Source organism: Coptis chinensis, chromosome 9, assembly GCF_015680905.1.
Source record: "Coptis chinensis isolate HL-2020 chromosome 9, ASM1568090v1, whole genome shotgun sequence".
Lineage (NCBI taxonomy): Eukaryota > Viridiplantae > Streptophyta > Magnoliopsida > Ranunculales > Ranunculaceae > Coptis > Coptis chinensis.
The window spans coordinates 18,993,314-19,019,493 of NC_141464.1; the positions used below are offsets into that span (position 1 = coordinate 18,993,314).

The window sequence follows — 26,180 nt, forward strand, 5'->3', positions numbered from 1 at the left end:
GGTTGAATCTAGATAAAGAATTAAAGGGAATTGAATCCACCTTAACTCGACTTAATCCTACTAACAAAGACTCGTCGTGATCCAAATTGAATGCTTCGCATATCAAAATAGTAATTCTAATCCCTAATTATACATGGCATTTCTACCAATTCATAACTAGCATGTGAGCGATTAAACCCATTCTCATGGTGAATTAATCGTTTCTAGAGTGGAATAACTATCACGACGATTTCTAAGTTTAACAAAGATCAAGCTTCATCAAGGCTTCTTCAACCCCTCTAATGGAGGTTTAGCCTTGATTCATACAACTATCACTTCCCATTGAATTAAAACTAGACATCATATAAAAAGTCTATCTTTATGCAATTTGTCTAAACAATAATTGAAATCTTAGGTAATAACTGGGAAATGAATAACAAGTAATAAAGGAATTTAGATCTAAACAATTGTAAATGACAAAATCGAAATGAACAAGAATCTACTATTTTATTTATCTAATCGATGAAGAACAATGATTTAAGAGTTTAATCTAAAACAAGAATTGAATTGAAACTATACTTAATTTAAAACAATTAAAACTAGATCTAGAATTATCTATAGTTTAGGTCTAATTAGCTACCATTAACAAAGAGCTAAGCTTTTGTTTTTATATGCTTCAGATCCAAAAATCGTGCATGGGCTTGGAGCCATGTTTTGGGCCGGAAAATCGGGCCCAAAACCCAATTCTTTTAGTCCGAAAAGGGCTCTTCAACTGGATTTGGCTTCAACAGACTTTTCGTCCACTTCTGCTCCTCTGATTGGGTCAAGACTTAGACCATTAGAAAGCTCTTCCCGAGCCAGTCGTTTTGACATAAGGTAGACCCAATTCCGAGGTCTGAGTCCAAAGATACGGCCTTCGGAAGTTCTGTTGACTTTGTGTGCTGTTTCTGCCCGCGTTGACTTTGACTTCTTAGCTTTTACCGAGCTTTTAGAAAGGCTTTGTCTCCTTGAATCTTGGCCTTTATCACAGAATTTCTTAGCAACCAATCCTTGCTCCTTTATCTCGCCAAAGTAGCACATTTCTGCACATAATTGACTTTACTGCCTGAAATACATAAAAAACACGTAATCAGTGTTAACTCTTATTTATTACTCACATAATTGGTCTAAAAGTATGATTATTAAGGGGTTAAAACTACAGTTTTGGGCTCTTATCAAAGTGTATTGGAAGATAACCTATATATCAGAGCCATAACAGGAGCTTTCCAGAGATTAATGGGTGGTCGTTCAACCGGGATTAACCCCCTTTACTCCGGCCTGGGGCCTGCAACAAGAGCAAGAGCATAGTCTCAGACACATAACCAGGGTTAGTTCTCAGTTTAGTTGTCAACAATCGATCTCAAAATAAGGGTGGTAATAAACCCAAAGGGTCTGGTAACAAAAAGAAAAGAAATTATAGATGATTATATAAATTATGTAGCTGGCATATAAGAGGAGTAAATGAGAAAAATAAACATGAACATGTGAATGAATATATAAGTTCAAAAAAGAGAATAAACTGGCTTTTAATTTGGGGCTGCTAGAAACTAAGGCAAAGATAGGTAAGTTTGATGCCATTTCTAAGGTGTGATCACTACACCATATTTGTTGAAAAAAGACATGACAGATGCGTCATTTTTCCAAAAAAAATATACACTTTTGGGTGTCGTATGGTGACCCGCTTTTTTTTGTAGTCGTTTTTTTTCTACAACACCACACTTGACAAGTGTCATTTTTTTTAAAGAAAATGCCGAATCAGGGCCAAAAAAAACCCCTAGCCCAAAATCTACTAAATCATGGCCTAACAAAGTCTAATACATACAGAAAAAGCCCAGTCTAAGTCGATTGAGCCCAATTCTGCTTTAACCCAAAATCTCTGTAGAAACGCAAATCAGAACAAAACCTACTACATACAAAGCCCAGTTCATGTCAATTGAGCCCAATTCTTCCTTAGCCCAAAATCTCTGTAGAAGCCCAAATAAGAACAAAGCCTACTACAAAGAATGCCCAGTACAAGCCCATTCAATTGGATCAATTTATATCCTAACACAAAATCTCTTGTAGAAGCCCAAACTATACCTAGCACATAGAACTACCAAGTACCAACCAACAAAAGGATTTATTATCTTTCAGATAGTATACTTAATTCTCATAAAAGATAAGAAAACTCAACCAAAACATTTAGTCATTAAATGGTACTAAGTTCCTAAAAAGTTGAGGATATTCCATCCATAGAAACAAAACAGAAAATAGTGACACTCCTCCAATAGGTGAATCTTACTGTTGTCCAACTTCGAGTTTCTTTTTATGCGAAAGCCTATCAACTGCACTATCAGCATCTCCCTGGAACAAAATCAAAATCAATCATTTCATAAACAAATGTAAACATAGATACAAGATAGGGTACACACAAGTATTATTGATCAACAAAATCGGCATAAATATTTATTATGCTCTGTTATGTCCTAGTATTATTGATTAATGTGAGATGTCATACCCCAAAATTACATACATAATCCGTAAGCTAACTCAAGGTTTGAGACAAACAGATATGACCAAAGGCCCACTAGAACACTTGGATGGGATGCTAAAGTTCTGTGCAACAAGCTAAGTAGGAATGATCCCATTCTTACTGCACTTCTCTTACTCTCCCAACATACATTTTTATTCTTTCCATCTTATAGAATAGAACTAATAATTAAAATTCAGCTGACTTACGATAAGGAGAAGAGGGCTTCCCTATAAACTCACTGCCCAGTTCTATTACAAATAAATTAGAAAGTCTTAAAACCCCAGCTGTCCGTCCATAGTGCATTTTGTACCGATTTGCTTCATTTCATTCAATTTAATAAGCTTATCCTTCAGTTTCATAGAGACAAACAAGTACAAAAACACATGCATTTTGGGACAATGACGATTCATACTTATGTTCTTTTCTTGGTTGTTGCACTAGGCTTGTGTTCTTTTATAGTCATTACTCATGTAGGTCCATCAGATATGTATACGACAATTCTCACAAGAGTTGATCCCAGTCGGGTAAAGGCAATTTTAAGAAGGTACAACAAGACGCCATTGATTATGTCCCTTCTAACAATACAGAGCTAATCTTATTTGCATGGGTTAAGCCAGGAGTTTACAGGTCACTCTTAAGTCTTGTTATAATTTTAGTTGTTTACATAACTTTGAATTGGTTTAGGTTAATGTACATCACACTTAGAGCATTCCCAATGCAGTCGAATTTCCCTCTTTTCACCTCCACGTAGGTAGTATTTCCCCTCTTTTCCACCATTTTGGCGAAAAGCAAGGTGAAGTTGCCCAATGCAAAGGTGAATATTAATCTCGGACGGGATGTTAGATTCTGTCTGGATGTAAAAATCGAAAAAACGCTCCGGACGGAATGAAACATCTCGTCTGAAAAAAAAAAAAAAAAAAAAAAAAAAAAAAAAAAAAAAAAAAATCACGCGAGATGGAATGAAACATTCCGTCCGAAAAAAAAAACCCCCCATTTTTTTAAAAAAAAAACACACGAGACGGAAATCAATAATTAAACGTAAATAGACATGATTTGGATACTTCATCATGTCTATTTACTTCATCATTGGACAATTATTCTAATTTCTCATAAAAATTGGACTATAATTGGAAACAACTTCTAATTGCCAAAATATTCATATGGATTTGGATACTTCATCATGTAAGCCCATGTTTTGTAAACCAATAATTATACATGACATGTGTCCATCATGTGGGACATCTTTAGGGATTAAATAAAATCCAACAGTTTCCTACTTGACCCACATGACAAGTGTTATCGAAAATATATACTTTATAATAGTTTTGTAAAACGACTCATCATAGGTTTAACTTAAAATAACTGACAACATGTGTCCATCATGTGGGACATCTTTAGGGATTAAATAAAATCCAACAGTCTCCCACTTGACCCACATGACAAGTGTTATCGAAAATATATACTTTATAATAGTTTTGTAAAACGACTCATCATGGGTTTAACTTAAAATAACTGACATGCGTATGCGATTTTAGAAAATGTATCCAATCCAATTTTCTCATTAATTTGGCCATCATAATGTCATTATCAAACAATCTACTAATGCGAGTCATAGTGGTCGTGTGTCATTTATGTATGTGTGCGACACCATTCCTTCCATATACTACGTCAATAGTAACTTGTTTAATATAACGCATAAGTAAGAAGTTTAGGTCAATGTATAATTGCCTAAAATGTCCAGCAGTAATAACTCGTTTCATTCATAATATATACAAACTCCCACTAATAAAACAGAGTTGGCAAAAACACAAAATTAAGCTCTTAAAATGTCTAATAGAAGAAGCATAAATCATCTATGTATCCGTATAACCATAATGTCATTGGTTGTATCAAAAGCTTGTATTGTCGACATAATCCATAATCGTCTTTGATAGTAACCTGCAAATGGTTATGGACACGTTAGTTCATAAGTTGGCGCTATTATAATTCATAGACACTTATTGTTTTTGCATTCCATAAGTTCTCTCCAAGTTCACCAGTTTAACACCTCAATAACTATGGTTTGTCATTCTTAGAGAAATAGGTGCAACTTAAGTTCTCAACAAGTTGGAAATAAAGTTAACAACTCCAAATTCTAAGATAATATACACGCTATACATCGTAAATTGTGGCCTCAAAAGCCAACCACGAACTCAACTTTATTAGTGGAAGTAACAAGATAATTTGCCTCACATTATTCCACAAACTTGCTCATTCATAAATATAGTAACAAAACTCAAATTTACTATAAAAGGGAATCAACATAATCTGAGTTTGAACATTCAATCACGAAGTAAGTGATTCATCGTAATAAATGTGAGCTAATTACTTTAAAATGCATCAGTAGCTAAAAAACTTAATATAGATAATATCTCTAGAACTTTATTAAGATGTGCTTTATGAGATAACGCTAAGAATCATTGCTATTGATCTCGAAAATTTTTGATTTCAATCACACATGTTGCCTTATCAATATCTTTCATTTCAAAGTTCATTAAGAGAGAATTGTTTATTTTTGTGCAATAAACCAAGATTACTACTAGTTAGCAAAACGTCATAGCATACAAGACCAACCAAAAATATGCTCCCACTGGCCTTCAGGTATACACACTAATCAATAGTGCTTTCGTTAAAGCTGAAAAGACTAATGATATTGTTCAACTTAAAATATCATCATTGGAAAGTTCATTTAAGTCCATAATATGACTCTTAAGTTTGCAAACTATGTGTTCTTTTCATCATGAAGTTACATATAGAAAAGCGATTTTGACATTCATTTAGTGAAGCTCTAAATCGTAATGAGTCACTAAAGCTATAATGATTCTAAGTGATACCTACTTTGGGACACAAAATAGTGTATCACATTATATTGCTAACACCTTTGACGGTGGAATCTTTGGAACAAGTCTGGCTATGTCTTTTATTATTGTATTTATAGTCACGCTCTATCTTCAAGACACATTTAAAGCTGACTTTCTTTTATCCTTTGGGCAATGTGACAATATCTTTAACTTCATTATGTTCCATTGATTTTAACTTTTTATGGTGTCAATATAATTAGTAGAATCAATAATTATCTTGGCTTATAGAAATGAAATCGAGTCTTCATAGACCTTAAATCATAATCAGATTCTTGTAGATATTCCACAAAGTCAATCGGAATTGTATATTTCTATGTTATATATGATTTTCCAAATACCATTACTTGTGGTTTTTCTACGAACGCTTCATTAATGAGAATCCCATTATGGAGTGTTTGATCATACAATCATTGTTCATTCATATTGAATAAATCAATATCATAAGGAAACAACAACTATTCACTACAACAAATATGACATATGACATCACTAATTTTAGATCACTTTCAGCGAAGTGATGTCATATGAAAACTATGACATCACTTTTCTCAGCATGTGATGTAATAATTATTACAATCTTTTTTTAACATCACTTATTTGGAAGGCTGATGTAGTAGAGTTGTACAACATCATTTTAATAAGTGATGTTGTGATAGTGATATAATAACACCTTTTTACGTCACTCATCGTGTCACTTATAAAGTAATGTAATATCTATGTATTCAACATCACTTTAAGAGTGACTTTGCCAAGTTTTCGAAATCACTTGTGATGTGATTTCCAGAAGTGTTATTATTGATATACCTATTAATTATTAAGTTAATTAGTTAGAAAAAATCATCTAAAAAAAAAATAGGTTAAATAGAAATGAAACAGGCGCGTGATTGGTTTGCTAGACTAGCCGCTCTTAAATGAGAAATAAAAAATAAAAGACTGCAATTTTTTCTACTGAATATATTTTGGTTTCCCTAGTTAGAATCTAAAGACCATCGAAAAATTAGTTTAAATAGAAATTAACCAGCCATTTGCTCTACTAGCCTTAAACGAAAATTAGAAATAAAAACCGCGAATTTGATGTTTTAATGGTGAGGCTCATGATCTAGCTAAATGGGCTTATAACTTGTCTGACATGAGTACTCTACCAAAATGTTGCACAGACTTTCAGTGTATCCCTTTAATTTTATAATATATATATGTGTATGTGTTGTAGTGAAAAAAAAACATTTAGGAATTTTTTCTTGGAATTTCTGAAATTTCAAGAAATGTTAACCGAAAAATCCTAAATTCTGGTATTTGACGAAATTGTTGTTGTACTAGTTCAAGTTCAACAAAGGAGGAAAAACCCCTTCTAAAGCCCTAAACCACTACTCTTCACTCTCGCCTCCCAAACCCAACCCCGCTTTGTTTTGCAAATCACCATGACTGTTTACCGCCTCCAATCCCTACTTCAAGATCATCACCTCTCTCCAAACCCACACAAAATACCACCCTAGCCTCCATCACTGCCACTTTTACGCATTCATTTGCATACTCTTCCGCCGAAGAAGCCGCAATAGAGCGTCGTAACCGTATCGAACCCCCACTCCACGCTCTTCGCCGTGACCCATCTACCCCAAGCCCATGCCCAGATCCAAATGCCCTCGTTTACCCGATCCACTTCTTTACTCATCGGTCCTCGCCTTAGTCTTCACAATAGAGTCCAGTCTTTAATACGTGCTGGTGACATGCTGTGAATTCCCTTTTGCCTACTATTTGTTACCACTAGATAACTTGAGAAGTTGAGAGAAGATCAAATGAAGAGAAGATATTACTACAAGACAAGTATGAAACTCTTTTCGATGTAATCTTTATTCTTAGTAGTATGGTATTTTGGGTAAAATGTTTTTCTAGTAGTATATGTGATTGGTACTTTTACAAGGTGATACATAAGAGGCGATATCTGAGAGTAAGAAACAACACCGACTTTATAAGATACAAAACTATAATGGTGCTTCTCATTTCACAAGAACTTGCTATTTATACCATTTCTCTATACAACAGTAGGTCGATATACAAGCTATGGTTATCCGGGTGTCGTGAAACAAAGATAACACTGCCCTTTTTAATTATTCGTTCTTTGGATGATTCCATTTGCATTGTCCCTTGTCCGGATGTTACAATGAAAATGGAAGGTCCTGAAATTGCAGAAATACTGTTGTTGCACGCCGAGGTAGAACACAACAAATCGACCTCAAACTCGTCAAAAGTGGTGAGTATCTTTTTGTGTATGGATCCAATGGAATTCCTTGCAGAATCTCTGAAACCCCCGCAAAATATGTGCTAGACATGCTGTTTTTTCAACAATAATCCCTCAGTATTCACTTGTAATGCTATCATGGCTTCAATGTATCGCGCTACTTGGTATAAAGAGGTAATTAGTCTATTCCAATTTTTCTTTAATCAGTCCAATATAGTTCCTAATATTGTTTCTTATAATGTTCTAATTAATACCCATTGTGATGCTGGTCGAGTCGATGCTGTTCTCGATGTCTATGCTCATATTCTTGCTAATGCCCCCTTTGGTCCTCCGTCTGCTACTTATCGCCATTTGACAAAAGGGCTTGTTGAGGCAGATAGGATTTCTGATGCTATGAACCTTTTTAGAGAAATGCTCAATAAGGGTCATGGAACTGACTCCCTTGTTTATAATAATCTCATTTCTGGGTTCCTTGAGTTGGGTAATTTAAAGAGAGCGAATGAGCTCTTTGACGAGCTTCGTGAACGCTGTCTTGATGGAACGGTTAATGCGACTTATATGGAGTGGTTCTTTAAGAAAGGAATGAGGCAACGAGCAATGCTGAATACTTGGATTTCAATATGGTAGTGATCTTAAATGATAGCCGACACTCTTTACACCCAAAGCTAGAAGAGGGCTCCAAGATAACAATCGATTGCTTTATCTACTACTTTCTTAGCAAGCTCCAATCCAAAGAAATCCTTTTCGAAAGTTTAGAGAGGCTGCTAAGGTACTCTTCTCAGTTTTCCTTAGAGCATATTGGAGTGGTTTTCATCACGAATTTACTAGATTGGGCTCAGGTTCAATCTCATGCCATTTCTGTTGTGCAAGAGGGACAAAGAACTTGTGGTTGTTCATGGGGCATGGAAATGGATCCATCACTTCAATTATTTCATGCAAGCTTCCCGGATAGGTTTTGATGTGGGGATGGTGAGCAACATGCAATGACTTTTGTTCTTTGGTTTGTCTTGTGGGGGATCAAGCCGTTACGTGTTGTTCCATCCACATTTCTACAGAGAGCTTATGATCAGGTTATCCTTCTTATTATTCTAAACTTGAGCATGTGTTTGATTAATTAGAGACTTCCGATGACATCTGCAATGTTATATCTATGCTAAACTACTGGTTCTACTTAATCTACTTGGAACAGCAGGAATTTTTTCGAGCTTGTAGACAAGAAAATATAACTTTGCCTTCTCTATGAAATTTTTTTCTCATTAAATACTTATGGTGAGGGATAAAGAAGTCATGATTAGGGATAAAGTAACTTCTATCGTGAAATAAATCAAATATTCTAAAAGTAATAATGTGATATTTCTATGCCAACAAAAAACAGCCAAATTCCACTTTCCTTTTTATATGCAAGTAGAATCTGTACCATACTGATCGAACAATTCCATGCACAAATATTGGATAGTTTCACATATTGGATCCACTACATCAATATCATGATGCCTCATTGATAAAAGTTAAAATGAATAGTCTACCTATGAAATGAACGATGAAACTCAAAACGTAAGTAAACTAAAACTATCTTAAGATGCTTATATTTATCAAAGTTTCCTACTCTCAAGTCTATCGAAATAGAGTGGAGTAACGAATTCGTTCCACTCCTAGTGCTCTAGCATGTAATTGTTTTCTAATCTAATTAGTCGGTCTTAAGTCAATGAGAGCTTTACGAAGGTGATATACTACGATACTTACTGAATTTGATTACTTGAATTTAACTACAAATGCTATGGAAATATGATTGTGCTTGAATCTAGATAAAGGATTAGAGGGGAATTGAATCCACCTCGAATCCAACTTAATAGCCTAACATAGATTCTTGTATCTCGATTCTTATGTTCTTACGGCAAGAAATTCGAGTTCTAATCCCTAGTGTTCATGGCATTTCTACTGAGTACTAACTAGCATGTGAGGTCGTCCACCCATTCTCATGGCGAATCACGACCTTCTAGATTGGAATAGATTCTACAATGTTTCTACACTATACCACTAAGTTTTCATCAAGGCTTCATCAACCCCTCTAATGGAGGTTTTAGCCTTGAGTCATCAAACCATCATTTCCCATTTCATTATAACTACCCATCATATTAAAATTCTAACTTAACTAAATTAACTAACAATGGTTTAATCTATTTAAACTACGGAATGATAATCAACAAGAATTAAAATCAGATCTATAAATTGAAATAACACAATTCGAAATTGCGAAAACAACTATTTTATTTATCTAATCAATCAAGAACAATGATTCAAAGACTTAATCTAAAACAAGAATTTAAAATGGAACTAAAGCTTAATTTAATTAATGAAAACAGATCTAGAATTATCTATATTATTTTAGGTCTAACTAGCTACCATTAACAAAGAGCTAAACTTTGGTTTTTATACTTTCAGATCCAAAAATCGTGCATGGGCTTGGAGCCATGTTTTGGGCCAGAGAATCAGGCCCAAAACCCAATTCTTTCAGTCTAAAAAGGCCTCTTCAGCTGCAGTTGGTTTCCACAGACTTTTCGTCCACTTCTGCTCCTCTGATTGGGTCAAGGCTTAGACCATTGGAAAGCTCTTTCTGAGCCGGTCGTTTTGACATAAGGTAGGCCCAATTCCGAGGTTTGAGTCTAAAGATATGGCTTTCGGAAGTTCTGCTGACTTGTGTGTTGTTTCAGCCCGTGTCGACTTTTCAGCTTTTGACCGGTCTTTAGGAAGGCTTTATCTTCTTGAATCTTGGCCTTTAATCACGGAACTCCTTAGTAACCGACCTTTTCTCCTTTATCTCACTAAAGTGGCACATTTCTGCACATAATGGACTTTGAAGCCTGAAATGCATAAAAACACGTAATCAGTGTTAACTCTTAATTATTACTCACATAATTGGTCCAAAAGTATGACTGTTAAAGGGTTAAAACTACAGTTTTGGGCTCTTATCAAACCACCCCCAAACAGCATTTTGCTTGTCCTCAAGCAAAGATGAGAAATTAGAATAAGTGACCAAAAATGGAGTTCTATCTACTCTCGTTTCGCTGAGTGTGATTGCATTGACCATATGCAACAAGGCCTTAAACCACTATGAATTCCCTAGTGGACGAGTTATAGCCTCGTGAGAGTTTTCCAGTGAAGGTACTCACAAACTTCAACTATACTACAACGACTAAGAAATAAAACTATTGTTTTCCTCATTCATGTCCCAACTATCTATACATCTCACTAGCAATTGAATAAGAATAACCAAGTCAAAAACCTAAACTAATATATGCATAATAATCAATCATCTATGATACAAATATATATACTATGAGTAATACTATGAAATGCCTAGCAGGTTCGTTTCTGAAAACTCGGAATAGCGTCCTTAAGTAGGTCCTCACATAAATGTCAAGACAAAAACCACTCTGATTTTTCCACTCAAGTTTCCCTGCTCCAAATTAATGCGATGGGCACACTTTACCTTACAATCTCAATGACAACAAGGAAGCCGGGTCGATCAAACACATCTGCCACTTACTATCACACTAACCTATTCCTAATTGAGCTAGAGGTCTTTATTAGGTGTTCATGGGATTAGGAGATGGTTTAAGAAGGAAGGAAATGGATATTCAAAAGGACAAGTCTGAGATAATAGAGTCTTCATATTATGTAACTTAGAGAAAACCTTGTTATTTTCTTTTGCTTCTATACTTTGTTTCCATCCTTAGCCATATTTTTCTTTTCCTTTGGCTTTTGACTCCCTTTTATTGGAGTTTTTATTTATTTCTATATTATTTTTTTTCTTTTCCTTGGATGGAAACTTCTTTTCATTTTCTGAAGCAACTAACTAATTTTTGTTTACACAAGTTTTTCTCTTCTTCTTTCTTCACTCATTCTATTCTCAGACTTATTCTAAATTGGGTAGGTTGATTTATTTTTTTTTATTTTGTTTTTGTTTTTGTAACAGGGTAAAGGAATTGTGGTTTATGGAAGGCTAAAGAAAGGCTCGTGAGGGGCTTACTAGCGGAAAAAATAATTCATAGGTTTGAATTTCTGGCTATATCGATCCAAAAAGGGCCTAAATTCTTACTTAGGATATGGCATAGTGATCAAGCAAGTGGACGTGTGATATCTCTATCCGGATTTTACTTCTCCCTTGTGTCATTTCTCAAATGTTTCGCTCATATAAGGCTTTAGGCTATATTCTCACAGGATTTGTAGAATAAGTACTCTAGCCTAGATTTCATAAACTTACTGCTAACAATCATAGATACTCATGTAATATATTTATAGATAGACGCAAATATTATTACCTATATATTAACCTAAGTTTCTAACAATTATTCTGATGCAAAAGCTACGTGAGACTTCTAGATTGTTAAGAGCATGGAGAAAGAAAACAATACCAATATTCCTAAGTTTATAGCATAACTTATTTATTTATATTTTTGATTTTTTTTTAAAATTTTTTAACTAGAAAACAAATGCATATTATACATATTTATATCCTAACAGATGCCTCAATTATATGTGTTTCTATGCCCCCAAACAAGAATCATGCTTTGTCCTCAAAGTATTGTAAATAAAGAGGGTAGGAAAAATACCATTGAAACATGTGAAATTCAGGAACATCTACAAAACAAAGTTAGAACGTACTACTATAGGAAATAAACTGACGCAACTCTATACGAGTTCCACCCATTATGGGGTTAACAAAAATGAAATTGCTTGGGACATAAGCAGACACTAAAAAACTAAAAACTTACCTTATCTCCCGCTTTAAGCATCCTCCTCCTCATTAAAGATATGAGGTTCCTTCGCATCTGCCAAGTCCATTATAACTTGCCAAGCTTGCCGCCATTTATCATCTACTAATGCTAACCTGTTAAGTGTTATTATGTCTGATGGGATGTACGGGGCGACCAAATGAGGCTGCACCTGCCATCCCAACCAAGTCATTATTCGCAATGAGCGAACCACCACCTATGGTGGGTCTCATGACTTCAACCCTTTTCAATCTGTGGAATTGCCACGTCTGACGTAAACAACTACGCGATGATGCGGCTTACCAACACAGGCATAAGAAGATACTTACGCCTCATGGTTTGGGCTCTCTTAAGACTAGTGACCAAAACTTCGGGGAATGTCATAATGGCGGCGTCCCCCTCATTCTAAAGCGAGGAAAATGTCACCAGCAGTACTGTTTTGCAGAAATGAACTGCCATTCCCCCAAAATATTCATCAGGATGAATAACATAGTGGTGCCTACGTTTAAGGAAAGGCTACCAAGGGCAATGCTATATCACCCCTGGTCCATTACTCGAAATACCCCTCCCCCATAATAATCATGGAAATATGTATAATCATAAAGATATGCATTATCAGTCATATATGCCCATGTGTGAACAGGATCAGGTATTGGTATTCCTAAAACTAAGGCGACCAAATTTTTATTGAATTCATGTGTCGTGTCATCGACTACAACGAAGAATTCTTGATCTCCATCCTTATTACAATAAAATTTAACGTGGTCATAGAAATAAGCAGTAAGTTGTGGTGAATATGACTCGTCATCACTTACCGATGATGGCGCCATCCTAATCGGGGATCCCCGTTGGAAACCGGTGTCCATAGGTCTCGTTGCCCAACACATCTTTGAAAGACTGTTCGGTATGACTATAGGAGATGTCATCACAATAACTCTTTGAACAGTTCCACAAAAATCCTGGAATGACCGTCTGAAAATTGGAAATTTCCGCGTTCCGCGAAACCGCGCTGCCGGTAGGGTCGGTCGCTGGCTTTGTGTAAATGCGATTAATGTGTAAATCACGATTTTGGTATGAGGGCTGGTTATGGTCGCTTGGTATGGGTCCAAGAGCGAGGGCTGGTCGCTTCTAGTCCAAGAGCTCGGTCGGCGGTCGGCTTCGCTCTAACAAAATTCTTCAAAAAAAAAAAGCGCAGCGCTCGACAAAGCAGCCGCCGTAAAATTACCAAAACCGGAGTTTAGATGAAAAAGAAAGTAAAACTTGGAGTGGATGGTGCGGGATGATGGTGGAATGTATTGTGGTTTGTTAGTGTAGAAAGAATGGAGTTTAAATAGGTTATGAGCTTCCAAAACGAATCGGGAAGTTCCCTATTTGTTTGAAGGCAATTTCCGGAAATAGGAAAATTCCCAAAACCGAAAATGGAAACAAGCCATTTTCATGATTTCCTAAAAATCCTGGTATCTTTCATACTGGATTTAGAATAGTAACTTCTAAACTCTCCTAGATTTCCTGCTACCACCACACAAGTCATAGATATGCCGATATCGGCCAAATTATCAACCTTTCCTCCAAGACAACGTAACATATATATGATCATATAACGACTTATGCTCGGTCTAAATATTTCCACCCCCAACCAAGTCGGGAAGGTGGGATAAATGATAAAACAAGCAGTACTTGAAAATAACCCATTATATTAAAAATAAAATAAAATATAAATCCAAACAACATTAAATAAACACATTACTATTTAAATTTAACTACTGAATTAAAATCCTTCTAATAAAACGAAATTATGAAATAACAGCGAACTCCAACTGGGGTGAACACCTAGTTTTGTGATGATGATGGACCCTGAGATGGAGATTGGCTTGAACCCTCGTCGCTTTTGGCGACGGCGCATCATGCTGTCGGGACTCGGCTGAAACAGAGTCCTCTACGGGTGGCATGCGTCGTAGCATCTCTATTCGGAACAAGCGTTGGGCTTCCATCTCAGTACCGAGTACTGCATACTGGGTTTGTTGTTCCTGGTGGATAGTCTCTATGTTATACAAGATATCGTCCAGAACCCCTTCGAGCATTTCAAATCTCCTCTGAAGGTTCCCTTGCTTCTTTTGAACTACTATCTGTCTATTTCGGATATCACCACAAATACCATAAACGCACCGCAAGGCAGTTTGCAACACTTGCATGCGTTCTACATTAGAATTACACTTCTCTAATGTATCTTCATCCATCCATGTCATATCTTCCCTTTCATCCTCCGACTCATCCATTTTTTCTTCAGACAACGGCCAAGTCTCTTGGATGCAATCCGTATAGATACTTGCATTAGAATGCAATTTGATCTTAATAGGAGCAGATCTTGCGACAGCTCTAAAGGAGAGCATGATCTTAGTGATCAATACGGGGAAGAAGCTAAACTCTTCCCCACTCCTCGAATCACATTAAACATTAAATCAAGGATGCAGAAATTATACTTCTTTGTTTGCAAAATCCGAGAACGCGGACATTGCGCGGCCGATATCACTGACTTTGTCTTTCTTTCCCGGGGGCGTTCCTACCAATCCATCGAGCTACTCTGACCGGTTGATTGGTTCTCAGGGTGGTCTGGCAGACGCAATGGGATGTCGGATTGTATTCACCCTCCACGACAGTATCCTTCATCAAAGCAGGAACTCCAGTATACTGGGGTTCTTGAATTGTCGTTACTAGGTTGCTTTCAAGCGTAATTCCTAATAGTTCAGCTAACAACTGTCGCGTTACTTCTCTCCGCGTTCCTCCTAACTTTATGAAAATCCTATCCCCTTCCAATTCTCGCTTTTTATAAAACTGTTCTACCAAATCATAGTGATAGAACTCCTCAGTTGAGTACCACAGTCCGTTCCAATGTCTCTTGAACATCTCCGCGTCATAAAATGGCCTTGAAATCGTCGGAAAGCAAACGCGTTTTCGGCAAAATTCTACGTCGTAAGCGCCATTGAAATTTCTTAGACTACTAACGGTTTGTAGACTGGGGGGAGGAAGTTTTGAAGAAAACTACTAAAACGGCGTTGGTGGCGTTGGTGGTGGTGGTGGAAACTGTAATTGGTGGGTGTTTTTTCGTTGGGTTGGTGGTGATGATTGTTTAGAGAAGATTTAAGGTGGATTTGATTTCCTTGTTGTAGGTGTAGTTAGGTTTTCTTCCCTCTCTATATATTTATTTTTTTTTTTTTTTTATTATTTTGGTTTCCAAAACTTGTAACCGGCGGTTTGGGATTGAAGTGGAAACACTATGCGTGTGGGTTGGGAAGGAAGGAGACGCGCAACGTGCGTGCGGTTTGGGCCCAAGCCCAGTTTGAATTTCGAAATTTTCCAATTTTTCGCGCAATTTCAAACTCAATTTGCCGCTTTGTTACTGGCCCGATTTTGCCGAATGAGTTATGGAAATGATCAGTAGAGAATTTCCAATCCAATGATCCATAAAACACTCAATTCCAACCATGGGTGACGTATAAGAGGGTGGAAGAACGCCTCGAAGTGCGTGTGTGACGTAAGTTATGCGAACGAAGGAAATCTAAGTTTAGATTACGTCAACCCAATTGAACTAATGGGCCTAAACAAAACCAATGGAAAGTTCGAGCAATCCCGATGGAAAGATCGACTGCCCACCCCCAAACAAATTTTTAAACACAAAATTTGTTTACAACGTGGGTCGTTTAAAGTCAGATTCCCAAGACTTGTTGGATTGCTATTTCTATGATTTAAAGAATTTTAATTTTATTTTTATATGTTTATTATAAGAAACACGAAAAACAATAAATACATAATTCACTCCAGAGGAACATGACTCAAAACCGAGAAAACATGCAAAAGTGGAAAACGTGAATTATGTAAACCTGTGGACTTAGGATCCGGTACTTACAGCCACACACTCCATAGGGAGGGCCCGTTACCTGAATGGTGTACTTATCGGTATATGGAAATGAAAGTAAGTACACCAAATGACAAGGTCGATCCTCATAAACACGGGTCTGTAAAAGGACTTCCTACATCGTGGGGGACGAGAAGTTCGTGAAAATGTTTTAACCGTTGACCATTAACTTGGAAGGTACTTGTTGTCATTTGGATTTACCAAGGTGATTGCCCGTAAGGGGTGACTTCATAACTAGAAAAGGGCCGGACCAACGGGTTTTAGTTTGCACAGGAAAACATGTAGGCGGGAGTTGTAAAACAAAACCTTTTGACCGACCACAAACTCTTTCGCAAAGATATGCTTATCATGAACACGTTTCATGTTAGCTTTATAATCCTTCGCGAGATCGTACGAATCGCTACGGATTTCTTCAAGCTCATTCAATTGCAACTTGCGTTTGACACCTGCCTCATCAATATTGAAGTTAAGGCTTTTTATAGCCCACAGAGCACGGTGCTCTAATTCAACGGGCAAATGACATGGTTTCCCAAATACAAGTCTAAAGGGAGACATACCTATAGGAGTTTTGAAAGCAGTTCTATACGCCCATAAGGCATCCGATAGACGCTTTGACCAGTCTTTCCTATCAGGGTTTATAGTTGTTTCTAAAATCTTTTTGATTTCCCTATTAGAAACTTCTACTTGTCCGCTAGTTTGTGGATGATAAGGAGTTGCTACTTTGTGTGTAACTCCATACTTTTTTCACTAGAGATGCAACAACTCTGTTGCAAAATGTGTTCCACCATCACTAATGATGGCTTTAGGAATGCCAAACCGACAGAAAATATATTCTTTAATAAAAATACAACGGTCTTATGGTCATTGCTTCTGCAAGCTAGGGCCTCTATCCATTTAGACCGTAGTCCACGGCAACTAGAATATAAATGAAACCGTGGGAAACCGGGAAAGGACCCATGAAATCAATGCCCCAAACGTCGAAAATTTCTACGATCAAGATTGGATTTAATGGCATCATATTACGTTTTAAGTGATTAAGCCCAAGTTGTTGGCAACGAATACACGCCTCTTGCAATGCACTTGGGCATCCTTAAAAAGGTAGGCCAATAAAATCCACATTGAAGAACTTTAGCGGCTGTTTTCATCCCACTAAAATGGCCACCACACTCTTTGTCATGGCAGAACGATAGAACTTCATTGTATTCCCAATCGGGAATACAACGGCGAATAATCGATCCGCTGATACTTAAAAAGGTAGGGCTCATCCCAAAGAGTATAACTTAACTCGGCCAAAAACTTCTTTCGTTCATTTCTTGACCAATTATAAGGCATAACATCAGCCGCTAGATAATTTACAATGTCGGCATACCATGGTGCTAAAAAATGGCATCTGGATGCTCATCGGGGAAAAGAGTCCGTATGGACTCGAAATCGATCGATCGTCGTTTGTGAGTCTAGATAAGTGGTCGGCAACTTCGTTTTTGACCCTCTTTTGTCCTTTATTTATAATGTGAACTCTTGCGGGAGAAGGATCCATCGGATTAATCTCGCTTAGCATCCTTCTCTGCAAAGAAGGTACTTAAAGGCTGCATGGTCCGTGTAAACTAAAGTTTTAGAACCAACCAAATAAGGACGAAACTTATCTAAAGCATAAATGGCGGCTAAGAATTCTTTTTTGTAGTTGAATAATTTAGATTGAGCATCGTTTAATGTTTTACTAGCATAATAAATGACAGTGGACTTATTATCTAGTTTTGTCCCAAAGACGCACCAACCTGCATAATCACTAGCATCACACATGAGTTCGAAGGTTTAGACCAATCGGGAGGTCATATAATTGGTGCAGAGGTTAGGGCGGCTTTTAAAGTTTCAAAAGCCTGCTTACGTTAAAATTAAAATCAAAGATTGCATCTTTCAAAAAGCAGATTAGTTAAAGGCCTAGCTATTTTTCGAGAAGTCTTTAATAAATCGCCTATAAAACCCCATGGCCTAGAAAGGCTCTAATATCCGCGGACAGTCCGTGGTTTAGGTAAAGTCGCTATCTTATCTAGTTTGGCCTTATCCACTTCGATGCCATCACTAGATACAATGTGACCTAGTACTATGCCCTTTTTCACCATGAAATGACACTTTTCCCACTTTAAAATGAGGCTCTTTTCTTCACACCTTGTCAAAACCTTAGACAGGTTAGACAAACAGTCTGTGAAGGAGTCTCCATAGATAGAAAAATCATCCATGAAAAATTCCATAAAGCGCTCTACCATGTCACTAAATATATGAAGCATACACCGCTGGAAGGTTCCATGAGCATTACAAAGGCCAAAAGGCATTCGTTTATAGGCATACGTTCCAAAGGGACATGTGAAGGTAGTCTTTTCTTGGTCATCAAGATCAATAATAATCTGAAAATAGCCTGAGTAGCCATCCAGAAAACAATAAAAAGCATGACCAGCTAGGCGTTCGAGCATTTGATCTATAAAAGGTAAAGGAAAGTGATCCTTTCGTGTCATAGCATTTAAACGCGTCAGAATCAATACGGATCCTCCATTTCATAGGACCTTGTGTGACAACATAGTCACCCTTTCCGTTACGAACCATGGTAACTCCTGATTTCTTAGGAACTACATGAATGGGGCTTACCCATTCGCTATCAGAGATGGGGTATATGATACCCGCATCGAGTAATCGTAAGACTTCTTCCCTCACCACCTCTTTCATGGCGGGGTTCAAGCGGCGAGGTTCGCGAAAGTCTTGGCGTTATCCTCCAAATGGATCACGATGAGTGCAAACATTAGGGTCAATTCCCTTAATGTCAACTAGGGACCAACCAATCACAGACCGATGTTCCCTAATCACCCGGATTAAACGCGTGTCTCTTCATCAATAGATAACAGAAGATATATAATTACGGATGACTACCATCCGGATCGAGTTGAATATATTTTAACTCACGGGGAAGGGGTTTAAGCGGGGTGGGAGGAAAATCAATAGATGTTTAAAAGTCGGGGTCCTCATTTTGCATAATGAATACTTGCTTAGGTAGCAAGTCTTCATACTCAATATGTGGAGCAACCAAAGTGTCTACAATTGGTGTGGACTCAAGGATGGTGTTGACTTCCTCTAAGTAGGAGTCATTTACAAAATCTGACTTTCAAAAAGAAAGGAATTTGTACATATTGTTTTCGGGAAGCGTGTTGTTAAAATAATCTTGAGCTAAGCTCTCGATCATGCTAACCTCCCCATCTATAGATGAATCTGGTAACTGTTTCATCATTTTAAAAACATTTACCTCAACTGTGAGATGGCCAAAAGATAAGGACATCTTTACCATCGCGGCAATTAATAAGTCGTTGGCGGTTGCTAAAAGGGGAGCCCTAAGATGATTGGTACAGAGTCATTAGCAACTTCGTATCGAGGATAACAAAATCCAGCGGGATAGTAGAAATCCTGACCTTAACAAGCACGCGTTTTCCACTACACCCTTAGGATACTTAATAGACACGTTAAGCTAATTGCAACGTTATTTTTGTAGGTTGCATTTCCTGTAGACCTATTTGTTTATACAAGTAATACGGGAGTAAGTTAACACTTTCGCCCCGTGTCTAATAAACCGGTCGTCGTGTGTAGGAATCTCCTAAGGTGCATTTTACAAGATGGGGCGACCGGGGTCCTTGTACTTAACAATTCCATTATTTTCGGATAAAGTTGGGAATTGTTCGGTTAAAAAGCGTCTTTTCGGTATGTTGGCCTTCGCCTAGTAGTGCACAACTCTTTAAGAAACTTAAGCGTGATTAGGTAGCTTTTTAATAGCTTTGAGAAAAGGAAGGTTTATCGTTAGATTTTTGAAAACGTTCCTAATCTCCTCGAAGTTGGTATCCCCGGTTAGCATGGCTAATTTTTTGAGGAATGGTGGTTTCACTCTATATTTTTAGCGTATGGCTCGACTTGATGTGTAACCTTGGCTTTCTGTTTCTTAGGTTGTGGTTTAACGGTACCTCTACGGTGGTAGGTTCTTGGTTTCTATTTCAGTATCTAGTTCGATATCCGGTGTAGGGAGGACTGATGGGGTAACTATAGGCATAGTTACTTTGTTATCAACCACTTTTCCAGAGCGGAGAGTGGTGATGGCATTTAGGTCACCTACTATTGTCGTTTCTGTACTAGTATTACCGTTTACCTCAAAGGCTGTGTTTGTTGTTTTAGGGTTTGGTATCGCTTGTCCTGGAAACACGCCTTTTGGTTGGGCTTTCTCTTGGGCTAACTGTTGTATGCCCTGATTTATGGATTGTAATATCTGTTGGTTTGATTGAGTCATTGATTGGAAAAGTTGTTGGGTAACCTGTATAAAGGCGTTGATACGGTCCGGTTGTGTAGGTGTAGTAGTCACGGTGGTGCGACTGAACTATCTCACGTTGATTATTTATGGGTGGGTTTTGATAGTTACTATTGTTAACCTAACGATACCTCTATTGGTATTATAATTATTATAATTATTCTGACCTTGTGCTACACCTTGTCGTGGTTTTTAAGCTTGGTTGTTATAATTATTATAATTTCCCGACCTTGTCCTTGTCCTTGCCTAGGTGGAGCTTGATTATAGTTGTTTGTTTGCCTAACATTTTGGTTATTAAACCACAGAGTTGTAACTTGTTGATTGTTTAGCCAACTAAAGTTGGGATGTTGTCTCCATGGGGCATTAGGAATAGGATAGTTATTAATGGAGCAAACATTATCTTGCTCTAATTGTTGTTGTTCATAGGCATAGAGGACAATAATAGAGTCGGGGTGCTTTCGGGGACTCAAACAGAAATTACATGGGTTGGAGTTGACATTCATGAAGGGAATAGGCTTTTGTTGAATAGAAATAGCCTCTACTTTTTAGTTAGAGATTCGATTAAATTTTTAAGTTAAGGGTCGGGTTTCATCTCAAACATACCGTGCCTTAACCTGTTGAAGAAGAACTAGTAGAAGCGGGGATATCATCACTCCCAATTGTTATTGCGTTTAGTTTGTTCTTCTAAAAATTTATAAGCCTCGAGGCTCCCTTTACTTAGGAAACTACCCCATTCATTATGTCAAGGACTTCTTTATGGTGATGTTGAAGTCCTTTGCAAAAAAGCCACGAACTAACGTGTCTTTTGCTAGGTTATGGTGTGGACACTCTATTAGCGGTCGGTGAAACGATTCCAAGCCTCGAAAAATGATTCATGAGGGTTACATTGGAAGAAATGAATCTTGGAAAGCATTTCATCCGTCTTTAGGGGTGGGTAAAAATGTTCCATAAATAGTTGAACAAGTTTAGCCCACGAGTCCACAGAGTTAGGCGCTTGGGCAGTTAACCAAGACGCTACCTTATCGGCTAAGGTGAAGGGAAATACCCTCAGCTTAATTTGTTCCGCACTAACCGTAGGATGATGGAATGTTATAAGGACTTGTTCAATCCGACACATGTGTTGGTAAGGTTTTTCATGGCCTAAACCATGGAAAACGGGTAACAAATTAAATATGTTTGGGGGGATTCAAAAATCCCCACTAGGTCTGCTAGAATGATGCAAGATTTAGGGCTATCGCTCAAAGCTTTGTAGAAGTCGGAGAGAGGAGTCTCTCTTTCTTCACCCATTATGTCAGGTATGGTTGGTGGAATAGTAGTTAGAGGTGTTATGATTGGTATACTCGATATGTTTGTTTGTTGACGGTTAATTATGTTCGGTGTTTTTCTCCGACCAGACCTTAATCTCATGCAAGTCTAAGTCTAAATACGAAAACAACCCAAACAATCTTGATATATTAGTATGAACCTCTAACTGGAGATGCGAGGTATGGAAGAAAGGAATACCTGAAAGCGTCCTTGCTTAAAACTTATGAATAGCGTCTTGTTTACGTGTTCAGTGTAAATAACAAGTTAGAACACTGAAAAAAACTTACAAAATTGAAGTTCAAACAAACTGTAGAAATCCGCAAAATTTTGCTTAGAGCAGTGTGCTTTTCGGAGAGGCGCGCCGTCGCTCCTAGTCCAAAGACGCGAGCGTGCGTGGAGTGCTTTGGTAAGAGGGCCGGCGGTCGCTCGAAGTCTAGTAAGTGAGTGGGTCGGGCTTCGGGGAAGAGGGCGGTCGCTCAAAGTCCGAACTATAGAGCGGTAGCGCTCCTTATAAGCCGATCGGCGCTCCGTGTAATTTTTCCCGAATTTTTTCAACGTAAATAACCACAGTATGAATCAAACAAGGGTGGGTGGGTTTAATGGGACTTAAAAATGACTAATTCTACTATGAAAACAATGCTAAAGTGCAACTAAGATGGCAGCGGCGCCATTTGATAAAAGTTAAAATGAATAGTCTACCTACGAAATGAACGATGAAACTCAAAACGTAAGTAAACTAAAACTATCTTAAGATGCTTATATTTATCAAAGTTTCCTACTCTCAAGTCTATCGAAATAGAGTGGAGTAACGAATTCGTTCCACTCCTAGTGCTCTAGCATGTAATTGTTTTCTAATCTAATTAGTCGGTCTTAAGTCAATGAGAGCTTTACGAAGGTGATATACTACGATACTTACTGAATTTGATTACTTGAATTTAACTACGAATGCTATGGAAATATGATTGTGCTTGAATCTAGATAAAGGATTAGAGGGGAATTGAATCCACCTCGAATCCAACTTAATAGCCTAACATAGATTCTTGTATCTCGATTCTTACGTTCTTACGGCAAGAAATTTGAGTTCTAATCCCTAGTGTTCATGGCATTTCTACCGAGTACTAACTAGCATGTGAGGTCGTCCACCCATTCTCATGGCTTAATCACGACCTTCTAGATTGGAATAGATTCTACAATGTTTTTACACTATACCACTAAGTTTTCATCAAGGCTTCATCAACCCCTCTAATGGAGGTTTTAGCCTTGAGTCATCAAACCATCATTTCCCATTTCATTATAACTACCCATCATATTAAAATTCTAACTTAACTAAATTAACTAACAATGGTTTAATCTATTTAAACTACGGAATGATAATCAACAAGAATTAAAATCAGATCTATAAATTGAAATAACACAATTCAAATTTGAAAAACAACTATTTTATTTATCTAATCAATCAAGAACAATGATTCAAAGACTTAATCTAAAACAAGAATTTAAAATGGAACTAAAGCTTAATTTAATTAATGAAAACAGATCTAGAATTATCTATATTATTTTAGGTCTAACTAGCTACCATTAACAAAGAGCTAAACTTTGGTTTTATACTTTCAGATCAAAAATCGTGCATGGGCTTGGAGCCATGTTTTGGGCCATGAATCGGGCCCAAACCCAATTCTTTCAATCCAAAAAGGCCTCTTCAGCTGCAGTTGGTTTCCACAGACTTTTCGTCCACTTCTGCTCCTCTGATTGGGTCAAGGCTTAGACCATTGGAAAGCTCTTTCCGAGCTGGTCGTTTTGACATAAGGTAGGCCCAATTCTGAGGTCTGAGTCCAAAAGATACGGGCTTTCGGAAGTTCTCACGACTTGTGTCTTTGTTTTCAGCCCGTGTCGACTTTTCAGCTTTTGACCGGGCTTTAGGAAGGCTTTATCTTCTTGAATCTTGGCCTTTAATCACGGAACTCCTTAGTAACCGACCTTTTCTCCTTTATCTCACTAAAGTGGCACATTTCTGCACATAATGGACTTTGAAGCCTGAAATGCATAAAAACACGTAATCAGTGTTAACTTTTAATTATTACTCACATAATTGGTCCAAAAGTATGACTGTTAAAGGGTTAAAACTACAGTTTTGGGCTCTTATCACTCATATTCTAGTGCTTTAACATACTTGCTTTAATATCCCAAATGGATACACAAGTATTTCTTGCATAGAATATATATAAAATGCATGGTTACTTCTTGATTTCCTCCGTTCTATATTTTTAAAATCTTCTTGTTGGAAGTAACACTCTATCTCCCTCCCTCAACGTTTTGTTGTGGTCTTAGGTTGTCCATGACGTGGATCAGCAAAAGGTACCAGTGCGGTTTGCAATTTCAAGTGCTGGACTGGTTTGATCTGATGGTCCCATGCTTGGTGGGGCATTTGATATCACATTCATGTCATGCTTGCCAAACATGATTGTCATGGCTCCAGCGGATGAGGTTGAGCTTGTAAACATGGTGGTGACTGCTGCCCATGTAGATGATAGACCCATTTGCTTCCGCTATCCAAGAGGTGTCGTTGGTGGGATGAACAGCTTTTAATGCAATGGAATACCCCTGGAGGTAATTACTGTACAATGTCTTTCATGTATGGACTTCCAGAACACACGTTTGTTTGTGTGGACGTGTCAGCATGTGAACTTACAGCTGATATATCTTTGGCATAGCTCATGACACTGGTTCTACTGGTTGCCAGATTGGAAAAGGCAGGGTTCTTGTAGAGGGTAAAGATGTTGCTCTGCTTGGGTACGGGGTGATGGTTCAAAATTGCCTTAGGGCTCGATCTCTTCTTGCCAACCTTGACATTCATGTAACTATTGCAGATGCAAGATTTTGCAAGCCCCTTGATATCAAGCTTGTGAGGGAGCTATGCAAAGAACACACCTTCTTGATAACAGTAGAGGAAGGATCCGTGGGAGGATTTGTGTCCCACATTGTGGAGTTTATTGTACTTGATGGACAGCTTGATGGCAAAATCAAGGTAATGGTTATCCTGTTTGTATTCAAGGACTTGTATAAGATTTTAGATGCCGTCTTTGAGCATGTTGATAGGTAATGAAGAGGTGCTCTCTTACACTTCCTGAAGCACTGGTGCAGCTTACATGCTATTGGTGTTACTGCCCAAATCATTAACAACTATTTAAATATTTTTTTCTGGGCAGACACAAGTTTTAGATTACTCCGCTAGTGATGCAGAAAAATAGACGACAACGTTTTTATTGTAAGTCAACCTCAACCAACTTTTGGCACAGGGTTGGACCTGATCTTCTGTAGAACTTCCTTTGTCATTCAGGTACTCTATTATGCGGATGTTCCGTCTGTTTATTTTAGGGTTTAGGGTTTAGGGTTTATTTTCCTTTTATAAAATTTGCATTGATTTTCTAGTACAATGTTTCATACTGCAGAAAAAAGAAAACAGAGTGATTTGTTAGTCTGCGATAGGTTCTTGGATTAAATTGATTGCATCAAGCCAGGTTGTGATAGGTTCTTGGTTGGGTGACTGTGGTTCTCTTTTGCTTATTTCGGTACTGCAAATTAGATTTTGTTGGTATATGTTGGCTCGTTACAATTTTTGTATATAGTGTAATATTTGTAATTGGAGATGATATTTGTGTGATGAATGTGATTTTAAGATCGTTTTATCTTTATTTGATGATAAATGACACGGAAAATGGTATTATATTGGGATGATATTGACAATTTTTTTTTATTATTATTTTGATAAATGGGACATCACTTTTAAAGTGATTTATAGAGTTATTTCACATCACTTTACAAGTAATTTGGAATCTGAATGAAACGTCACTTCTTAAGTGATGTTAATCGGCCTTATTGATTTCATTTAAAAAGTGATGTTAAACGTTATAACATCACTTGTGGACATCGATTAAAAAGTGATGCAAAGTTATAACATCACTTGTGGACATCAATTAAAAAGTGATGTAAAGTAACATCACTTGTGGACATCGTTTAAAAAGTGATGTGGAAAACCCTTACTTTTCACGTCGCCACCAGTTACATCACTTGCAAAAGTGACGTCGTATATTTTTGACATCACTTATGGAGTGATTTTAAATGTTTTTTATGTTGTAGTGATTGTAGAGGCTACAAGTATCAGGACTTGTATTCAAACTTCTTTACTTT

At 37.4% G+C, this 26,180-nt stretch overlaps 1 pseudogene across 1 annotated transcript; it reads left to right on the forward strand.

Moving 5' to 3' along the window:
• The first annotated feature begins 8,515 nt into the window (after positions 1-8,515).
• LOC147475112 (putative 1-deoxy-D-xylulose-5-phosphate synthase, chloroplastic) lies at positions 8,516-25,329 on the forward strand (annotated as a pseudogene). The gene is made up of 4 exons (XR_015209697.1): positions 8,516-8,736; positions 24,321-24,599; positions 24,733-25,017; positions 25,199-25,329. The product of XR_015209697.1 is annotated as a putative 1-deoxy-D-xylulose-5-phosphate synthase, chloroplastic (transcript).
• The last annotated feature ends 851 nt before the right edge of the window (positions 25,330-26,180 follow it).